Raw genomic sequence first — 11,392 nt, forward strand, 5'->3', positions numbered from 1 at the left:
CAGTTATGACTATGTTGTAAACAAATAAAGACATCCTGATATGCATATAACTTGGGAGGAAGTTCTAAAAATATTTTAGTTTTATCTATGGGGAAACCCTGATATGGTTATATTTGGATGTGAAGTTTTTGGTCACACTAATTGCTAAATATATTATTCTATCCTAATGTTGTTTTAAGATTAAAGCTGACCCTCCAACTTTTTAGTTCTGGTAGAAGATACACACCGGATGTGCCTCTGGACGTTATTTCAGACACTGACGAGCATTTAGAGAAAACCACTGACCTTTCGTAAACAAGTTGGATCGTTCCTCACTTGAGATAATTTTACATCCCTTGTGATGGTTCTAACCCGCGACAGTGGCACATGAATCAAAGTAAGCGACTGTAACCATGGTAACCACTCAAAAACAATGAATCTTGTCATCTGCAGCTAAAACAGTCGTTCATGTCATCTTATGAACACTATTTTGTAGGTAAGTAGAAATAACTGGGGTAATGATTTGTACGTATTGTTGCTACCTGTTGTAAAAATATTTATATTGAAATATACTTATGACATATACATGGAGATTGTACCTACCCTTGCACTTGGAATACTAATGCGTCAATTAAGTGACGTGAAATGATAAATGATGAATAGGTATGAAAGCACTAGATCTATCGCTGAAGGCGTGTCTTACCCCAAATAAAAGAGTCTTAGGAAAGGTTTTCTACATTTGAACTGTCATTTTTCATTGTATCAAATTGTATCTAATTACCTTCTATAACTAAAACAAGAAATATCTTTAAAAAGGTTGGTCAGCAAGTTGTAATAAGACAAGAAGTTTATGAGGTTTTTATATCATTTCTTCTATTCTATCATCTATCTAACATATGTTGCAAATAGCAAAACTAAACACGACACTTCAACAATGTAAATGTTTCTCTTTTAATGTTTCACAAAGGTTTTTTAGGGGTGCAATTTTGTTTCGTTTTTTACGAATAATAATTACAGCAGTGGTCTGGAAGACACTTCTCTGCCTAGAAGACTTTAATCGATCGGCTAATCATGCCCTTATTCCTGTGATACACAGACCGTATTCAGCTCTCTCTGTTAATTGATATCTGTTGATATTTGAACAGGTTTTTATTATATTCATTAAACTTAATTATCAATATAGATATATGAATATTCTTGCTAAATATACTGAGCGAAACGTAGCTTTATAAATGTAAACAGCGTCATTCTGAATAAACGCGTTGTCCGACATTTCACTCAGCGTTGCAAATAATCAGCAGAGTGAAAAAATAGACACTCTAGTCCAATCAGGTAGAGTGTTGCATAAATGTTTCATTTTGATAAATTATCTTTAATGCGTTATCAAGTAATCTGATTTGCAAACTTAAGTCACGTGACATGGGTTAGTCCAGGTCACGAATTCGTACTTAGACGGCGTTCGCCGAAAAACTACAAAAACAAAGATACTTATAGATGAATCAAGATAAAGTCCTGGTTCTTGTGTTGTTCACTTCCTATGCTTGTGATTAATTTATGTATCAAGTTCAAATTATAAATTATCTTCAGAGTTAATTTCTTACATATCCAAATATATAAAATATACAAAAGAGAATTTTCGCCATTGATTATAGTTCTTAACTTACTTTGTAAAGTTAACGTTCTCAAACTCAGAAAAATGAGTGTAATCTGGAAAGTTTTAACAATGTTCAAACCTTGTAATATGGTTCATAGCATTTTACTACCGTTCATTGCCATCAGGCACTGTATACAGTATAAACAAAGTTACTGTCTCAAATGTTCAAACGTAAAATAGTTCAAAAAGGGACACTATATTTTTATTTTTTTTTTCTATCAATAACAGTATACAAATTCTATCGAGAACCTCTAAATCTTCATTTTCTTTATTTTTTTTCATTCTATTCCTTTCTCTCCTTAAATTATTGTTTTTTTTTTACTCTCCTCCTTTTTTATCACAATTTTTCCAATAATATAGACATATATAATAAAAATGAAATGAATATTTGAAGATTAATTAAGAAAGTATTTTTGTTTTATATCAATATAGAAAAGAAATAAACTGTCACTAATGTATTTGTTGTAAATGTGCTGTATGTATTGCTGTATGGTAACCACTCAAAAACAATGAATCTTGTCATCTGCAGCTAAAACAGTCGTTCATGTCATCTTATGAACACTATTTTGTAGGTAAGTAGAAATAACTGGGGTAATGATTTGTACGTATTGTTGCTACCTGTTGTAAAAATATTTATATTGAAATATACTTATGACATATACATGGAGATTGTACCTACCCTTGCACTTGGAATACTAATGCGTCAATTAAGTGACGTGAAATGATAAATGATGAATAGGTATGAAAGCACTAGATCTATCGCTGAAGGCGTGTCTTACCCCAAATAAAAGAGTCTTAGGAAAGGTTTTCTACATTTGAACTGTCATTTTTCATTGTATCAAATTGTATCTAATTACCTTCTATAACTAAAACAAGAAATATCTTTAAAAAGGTTGGTCAGCAAGTTGTAATAAGACAAGAAGTTTATGAGGTTTTTATATCATTTCTTCTATTCTATCATCTATCTAACATATGTTGCAAATAGCAAAACTAAACACGACACTTCAACAATGTAAATGTTTCTCTTTTAATGTTTCACAAAGGTTTTTTAGGGGTGCAATTTTGTTTCGTTTTTTACGAATAATAATTACAGCAGTGGTCTGGAAGACACTTCTCTGCCTAGAAGACTTTAATCGATCGGCTAATCATGCCTTATTCCTGTGATACACAGACCGTATTCAGCTCTCTCTGTTAATTGATATCTGTTGATATTTGAACAGGTTTTTATTATATTCATTAAACTTAATTATCAATATAGATATATGAATATTCTTGCTAAATATACTGAGCGAAACGTAGCTTTATAAATGTAAACAGCGTCATTCTGAATAAACGCGTTGTCCGACATTTCACTCAGCGTTGCAAATAATCAGCAGAGTGAAAAAATAGACACTCTAGTCCAATCAGGTAGAGTGTTGCATAAATGTTTCATTTTGATAAATTATCTTTAATGCGTTATCAAGTAATCTGATTTGCAAACTTAAGTCACGTGACATGGGTTAGTCCAGGTCACGAATTCGTACTTAGACGGCGTTCGCCGAAAAACTACAAAAACAAAGATACTTATAGATGAATCAAGATAAAGTCCTGGTTCTTGTGTTGTTCACTTCCTATGCTTGTGATTAATTTATGTATCAAGTTCAAATTATAAATTATCTTCAGAGTTAATTTCTTACATATCCAAATATATAAAATATACAAAAGAGAATTTTCGCCATTGATTATAGTTCTTAACTTACTTTGTAAAGTTAACGTTCTCAAACTCAGAAAAATGAGTGTAATCTGGAAAGTTTTAACAATGTTCAAACCTTGTAATATGGTTCATAGCATTTTACTACCGTTCATTGCCATCAGGCACTGTATACAGTATAAACAAAGTTACTGTCTCAAATGTTCAAACGTAAAATAGTTCAAAAAGGGACACTATATTTTTATTTTTTTTTTCTATCAATAACAGTATACAAATTCTATCGAGAACCTCTAAATCTTCATTTTCTTTATTTTTTTTCATTCTATTCCTTTCTCTCCTTAAATTATTGTTTTTTTTTACTCTCCTCCTTTTTTATCACAATTTTTCCAATAATATAGACATATATAATAAAAATGAAATGAATATTTGAAGATTAATTAAGAAAGTATTTTTGTTTTATATCAATATAGAAAAGAAATAAACTGTCACTAATGTATTTGTTGTAAATGTGCTGTATGTATTGGAAATAAAAATATATTACAAAAAAAAACAACAAAGAGTGATGGCTCTGGTACTCTTATTGTTATCTTTCACTGAATAAAAATAACCAAATTCCATTTATTGGCGTTAATCTTAAAATGTGAAAAAGTACAAAAAAAGACAGTTCTAAAATAACCAAAAATCAGAAGTTTGGTTCTGATACACGATACTTTGTTTAATTACAATCTGTCACTGTATTCAGTGAGATTAACTTCCCTCGATTAGAGTCAAAGTTATAAATTCAAATCTTTTGAACAAAAAGAAAGAAGGACAAACGGACAGGTCAAAACTGTTCCAATAAAACCCTCCACGAACTCGATCGACCGGGTATCATTGACGTCATACCTGTAGCCTGTATATAATCATCGACTCGGAAACTCATTTCAGTCATAGAAAAGTGTATTTATATATCTATGCTCTGATTTGCCTTATTTCTCCTCTTGTGTGCGATGTGTTTCTCCTCTTGTGTGCGATGTGGTGGGATTTATAGCTAATTATGAATCAAACAGGTAAGTCGAGATAAACACGAGCATGTACATTTTTTAAAGAAAAACAATCAAATCAAAACAGGGATATTAAGTTAAATCATTCTAAACCAAAGACGATTGCTTTTATCCTTTACCTTGCTAAATTTCTATAATTGACTGTTACATCATTTAATTTTGGCAGTACCACTTATCATTCAAAGGGGTGTTCGCTGAAAATTTACTGACTGAATAGCGAACAGTGTAGACCATGATCAGACTGCACGGATGTGCGGGCTGATCTTGGTGTGCACTGGTCGCAAATGCAGAACCACTTGCCGCCAGCAGACTAAAGGTTAAGTAATTTTGATAATGATTTTCCAAGCTGAAGGTCGGTTCTTCTACCCGGGTTCTACAAGAACCTGAAAAAATCCTAGAAGAGTACCAGAGGAGCCCTTGATTGCCACCATATGACCTACATTCTGTTTGTATGACTGAAAGAAACAAACGAACAAAACAAACTAATTCTAATTTTAAAAAGTTTAAAGCTCATACTGTAGTAAATAGATTCTTTTTTTTTCTAGAAAAAAGTGATGTTTTTACTCACGACCTTTTAGTTCTAAACCACCTGTTTCATTAATGTATAGATATATGTGTATAGTATTACAATGATAATTCCATTTATAACAAATTTTATGAATAGTGAAAAAAGTACTTATTTCTTTTGAATCGATGTTCTGCTTTTGGGGTCAAAATATATACGTATAATAAATTTTACATGTAAAATTAACACTTATGAACATTTCGAAAATTTTATGAACATTTCGAAAATTTCTGAATTGTCATGACTTTTTTCTTTATCGTTTATTGGTCATGCATTTTCTACGACAGTCCTTACTTAAATAACTGTACGGTCAATTAGCAACCCATATTTTGATTAAAAGTTGAAAAACCTCTGTAACTGACGCTGTATCGTATAAATAAGCGTTTTATTGCTATGTTTCCTGGCTTCTCGAACCCAACCACTATTTCCGTTATTTTTTTTTTTAAAAATTTGGGTTCAAACATTTTACCTGGATAAAATAACTATGCAATGGCCATTTACACAACATGTTGTCTTAAATACATTTTTTTTTCATCAGAGATCACAACTCCTATAATAGTGATCAAATATACTTATTTTCAATGGACGGATTTCACCAAAACGTTAAACATTTTTTTATTATCACTATTAAAGGAATAAAAATTGTGCAGTTCAAGAAATGACCTCAGATTGTCTACTACTATCTTAATTGTGCCCCCATAAATGGTTGGGGCATATAGATTTGGAGAGGACTTTAATAAGCCTACTGGCTTCCAGCCCAATCCAAAATTTATGTATGTAACTGATTATTTAAAATGTACATATTGAGAAATAAAAATATGTATGCAAAATCAGTAAATCAGAATAAGCGATAAAGAAGCCCAATGTCAATGCCTGCTAAATAATACTAAAGAATATGGTCATGTTGTAAGGCCGGTTATTATGAATTACTTACGCGTTACCTTTCACTGTAAGAAGAGTTTCACACAGAATGTTACAAAAATCCATATTTTCCTTACTAACTGTTCTAATTCCCAGTGTCCTTACTTTACTTATGCGTTGTTATACTTTCCAGTAATTTTATAACTGCTGTAATGCTTGCATTTCGTAATTTTGTGTTGAACAAAACTCATATTGTTACATTCCCTACCTGTCTGAACAGATTAATCCTATGAGCTCTTTGAAACAGAACTTTAATAATAGCAAAAGTTTTCACTACAAAACATCAAAAGCTAAATTAATGCTGTTAAAAGCATTTCATCGGGTTTAACATTAATTTTCATAAATTCAATAAAAATCATTAAATAGTAATTTTGTTTGTATCTTCCACAACCTTTCTTCTCCAAAGATTTGAATTTTCAAAATTGCATGTACTAGTATATGTTCATATTTTGTTTTTGTTCTACATCTTTGTTAAATTAAACGAACAAAGAAATAAAATGTATAAACAAAAACGTACAATAGCGTCATCACAAAAAATAGATATACATAGTTTTAGATCGTCCGAATACGGAACAAAACCTTTGTTCGTTACCGCATCTTATTCTCTGTTCTGTGTAACCTTTTGTCTTCAGCATTGAAATTATGCTTATAGTCACAGCCCATTAGTTCTTCGCTGAAACTTGTGAAATGGACAACTTTTATTAAGTAAAGTGACAAGAGTTTTTAAATACGATACACTGTACACCTCTTCCGTCTTGAGACTGTGAGTATTGAATAAGTGTCCGATTCAAACATTTTGCAGAACAGTCTTACAGCATAAATATGAAATTCTCTGAGTGCAAATTTTCTCAACGGATATGAAAAGCTTTAAGTTTAACTTTACGCATTACATAGAGACTGAAGGCCATGTTGAGAAGAAAACTTTTAGATAGATACACTCTTTAATGTATCGATCTTAAGATACTTTCTGTAATGTATCGATCTTAAGTACACCGATAATTACCTGTGGGACTGACCGATGTACGGTTTATCGTGTATTATGACTTACGAAATTACTTCTATAAAGACATTCAAAAAACGGGAATTGATTTACACACTTTTATGCTAAATAAATATAATTAATGTAATGGTTGGAATTTTCTCACAATTTGTTTGACAATACAACTACATGCTTAACTTCTCATGATTAAAATGTGTACTAAACATATCATATGGACTGCCAAATTGTGATATCATAAACTATAGATATAAAGGATATTTGTTTGTTTCAATTTAAGATTAAAATATCATTCATGAGTGAACACTAGATGCAATATTCTTCCGAGTTGCATAGCCACGAATGAAAGATATTTTGATCGTACATGTAAGACAAAATCGTTTTATTTTTATTTCATGTTTGTCTAAATTTACCCATTTTAATGTATTTTACCATTAAAAATATACATGTATTTGATAACTTTCACTGTGAAAATGCCAGATATATTTCACTGTAATGTTTCGATAATTATTTGAAATACTTGTAATAAAAACAGAATATTTCGGGAGAAAATTGTTCCACGGAACAAATATTAGACAGTAATAAATGGAAGTGTCAATTATTCAATTTGAAAACCATTGTATGATTAAATTACTTTTACTTGGGTTTATCGATGTGTAAAGTTTGCCAAGTAATGCACACACACTGAATAAAACCCCGAAGGGCTTTATGTAATACGTGTGTGTAAAATAATCAAACACCAGATGAAAGATAAATTAATCATGTTTCAATATAGGGTTTTCATTTTTTTATGTTTGTTTTTTTTTTCCCAAAAATTTCTAAGGCACTATCTTATCAAATATGAACGAAACAAGGATGATCGGATAAGAAGATATACTTCTACAAACTACAGGCAGTCATCCTATGGAGTGATGGAATGAAGGCTAAAATGATATTTAGTTATTGTGATGAAACTGTTTTCGGTATCAAGATTATTGTGACATTGCCCTTTGACCTATTGACCTTCAAAATCTAAGGGGCCATCTACCGCATGCATACATACTATGAAGTTGGTTTCATTTACTGGCCATAGGCAATCATCCTATAAAGTTTGACTTTTGTGAGACCAAGGATTCAGTAGCTTTTGATCGGAACTACCGTCCGACAGAGCAACGGACTGATAACCAACAGAAAAAAACATACGCCCCTTCTTTTTAACTAAATGAGTATTGATATATTTCTTTTAGCAATAAGAAATTCCTCTCCGTTTTTAGAAAATTTCGCCATTGTCGCATTGACAAAATAGAGAAAAGGGTTCATAAAATGAACAGATATTAAGATTTTTAATGCAATGAAAAACATGCATCTGTTTTTAAATGTTATCCAGGTCAGTGATTAGAAGAATGATTTGCGATGGTAGAGTTTTATCTATTTTCTATTTGATATAATTTGTACAGGTCCTTTCTGTACGTTATTTCCACTTTGATACAGTAACTCCAGAATATTCTTAATTTATATTGAGTTTTTTCAGTGGTTTATTAAGCACTGCATTTTTATATTTCCTCACCCATTAAATCAAATCAGAAATGGATTTCAGTACCTTTTCAAAGAATCTGCAAAAATTTGCAATGATATAAACGGATAAAACAGAGCCGGGTTATTGAGGCGATACAGATATTGTCTACTATTTGATTGACTTTAAAATGTATAAGAATAATCATTAATAGTATGTAGTTATTAATGCAGTGTCATATATTTAAGAAATAATTTATAGCAACATAGTCTTTACAAACTATTTTTACACGATGGTTTATATTTATAATTAATAGTGATAAAACACGGCTCTGCTATAAATTATTTCGATTCTAATACGTGTTTTATTGTAAAAATTAGTTCAAATGTGATAGAACTGTTTATTTGCGGATGTATGGCGCAAAATGGTACATTGTAAATGCACGCCTGGGCCGGAAATGGTGAAACGTCTTGCGGAATAGTTCAATTAAAGCGCAAACGATGGTGAATCATTCTGCACAGCGAATTACCAACTCAGTGTGTTTGTAAACAACCAAGACAGTTGTGCAATGCGACATATCATTTTAAACGTGTTTTAAGTAATATATTTGATCAAATTTGAAAGCGCCATTTCTCGATGCGCACATTGCGCTAAATATCACGTCAACGTGACGGTAACATGATATCGTTATGATAATTTAAGCATTGCCTACTCATATTAGAATTAATATTATAATACTCTATCCACTGAACAGCTTACAGTATTATCGCCATTTTGTCTTGCTTTGTGGCAAATGTTTCCTTTAGAAACATGTGTATGCTTACACCACTTCCTTCTACTAGTATTAGATCTATTAAACATATATTTTTCACCTAAATAAATAAATACCTTGTACTGACAAATGATTTTTATGAAATGTCCCTAGTTCTTAAAGGAAAATAAATGCACTAATTAAAAAAAAAAAAAAAACAAACAAACAAAAAAAAAAAAAAAAAAACAGCAATTCAGAGTCTAGAATATCGATGTTTCTACATTGAACAGAATCAGGCCTGTATTTCACAGTGTTATGACCTTCAGCGAAGGACATAACTCAAAGGCAGTTTGAACGAAACAGAGATATTTTAATTTCAAATGGTAACATTCCACGTTTGATGGCAAAGGACAGCTACATGTCTGTATTACTTTATCACGGGCTGGCAACTAGGTAAAATTCTCTATCTTCCATAAGCCAACTGGAAGGCTTCCTTTGAATTGAAGAATTCAATGCTTCGAGTGAGGCTCGAACCCATATCAATGAGGGGCAACTGACCCAAAGTCCACGACCTTAACCACTCGGTCACGGCGATCCCTCAAGAGTTTATAATAAAGGTTAAAGGTCAGTAATTCAAATCCTTCTTTGTTTCATATAAAAAACGACAACTTCAGGTCGTCTTTACGTATCTTTAGAGAACATCACTTTTTCCAACACCTATTTTCATGAAAGTTCTATCACAAATTAACGAAAATGAAAAGAAAAAAAAGGGGGTTAAATGTAGTTCCTAGTGAAATGCCAGTCAGTTGTGGTCTGCTACCCTAAAATGGCGCATAATTTACTCTCGTCCGCGCAATAAACACCTATTTTCCGGTTCGATCTGCAAAACTTGCCATGTGGGGTGTATGAACATGAAAACCGTCTCATTTCATGCAGAATGTTTTCTAGTAGTGAAAAACGGTGATTAAAGCACTCGTTCTACACGAATTTGCGCAAAAAATGGGAAAATTAGGATCTATTTATTATGGACTTCTTTCGATACACCACGGAAGCACATTTTCGACAGAATTACTGACCTTATTCCTAAATAAATTCGGATAAATTTCGGAAGTACAACAGAAACCAGTTCAATAACTCTTCCAAGTCCATTCACATTTACAAACACGACTTTTTCTGAGACAAACGAAATTTCTACTTTTGAAATAGACCACGTGTATCTATACAACGTATCAAAGAGACTTTTCCCTTCAAATAATATAAAAAGTAATAATTTATAAAGTACGTTCCGATATCTATGATTAATGTGAGTGTAATGTTCTCTGTGTGTCATTATTTCTTAACTGTACCATTAAGGAAAACATGTATTACCCTCCAGGGATATTATATCTCCAAATGCCAGTATCTTGTTCGACGTTAACCTTCTAGCATATTCATTTAATCAATTAGCGTGTGATGAATGTATCTGATCTTGTCTAATTACGTCATTCACTGGTACTATGTCGTCATTTTGTAATATTTATACGCAGTATCTTATTTGTAAGGACAATAACTTGAAAAATAATGCTGGCCTGGAGTAAATCTACACGCTGCTAGGTCCTACAAATATAAATGACAAAACTAGAATTTCCTTTTATATAGTTTCTGAAAGCAGACAAATGGGTTCCACATTACATAGCGTCTCATATTGCTATGAACATTGTTTTTGTGTTTTACAAAATGACGGGGCGATGTACTTTCTTTGCTTACCTTTTTCATTTCAACTAGCGCCTCTGATCCAGATTTTATAACCCAGTTATAAAATCGCCATTTTTACGCATATTGCAGCATGACATTCTATAGTTCCAATTTCGATAGATCAATATAGGGATGTCTTAGCTTCATTTTGAGACCGATAACCAGCTTTAAACTCACTTTGTTGGTTTTATTATCTCGAGTTAAGATGAGGGGGACGCTGAAGCAGACCGCGCTATCCTGGGCACTGTCTTGGTAAATTACAAACCGTGTGACGTTCATAGTGTACTAGGACGCACGTCCTTATTCTATTTAAGTCCTCTCAGCATCTTTTGATAACAATAGCGGTCCAAGGTTTTAAGCCCCCGGGCCTGCGTACATTGACAATTTAAATTTTACCCCACATAGGGGGGGTTAATGGATGTATGGTGGACCGCACTTTAGTCTTGACTAAACACTTAACCGTGCTGCTATGACCTAGAGATCTATATGTACAGCACTATTTAATATAAACCATAGATTTTATCTAGTTTTTCATAGTTATAAATTAACCCACTTTGGAACTTCAA

Source organism: Mercenaria mercenaria, chromosome 1 (assembly GCF_021730395.1).
Source record: "Mercenaria mercenaria strain notata chromosome 1, MADL_Memer_1, whole genome shotgun sequence".
In the NCBI taxonomy this organism is placed as follows: Eukaryota; Metazoa; Mollusca; class Bivalvia; order Venerida; family Veneridae; genus Mercenaria; species Mercenaria mercenaria.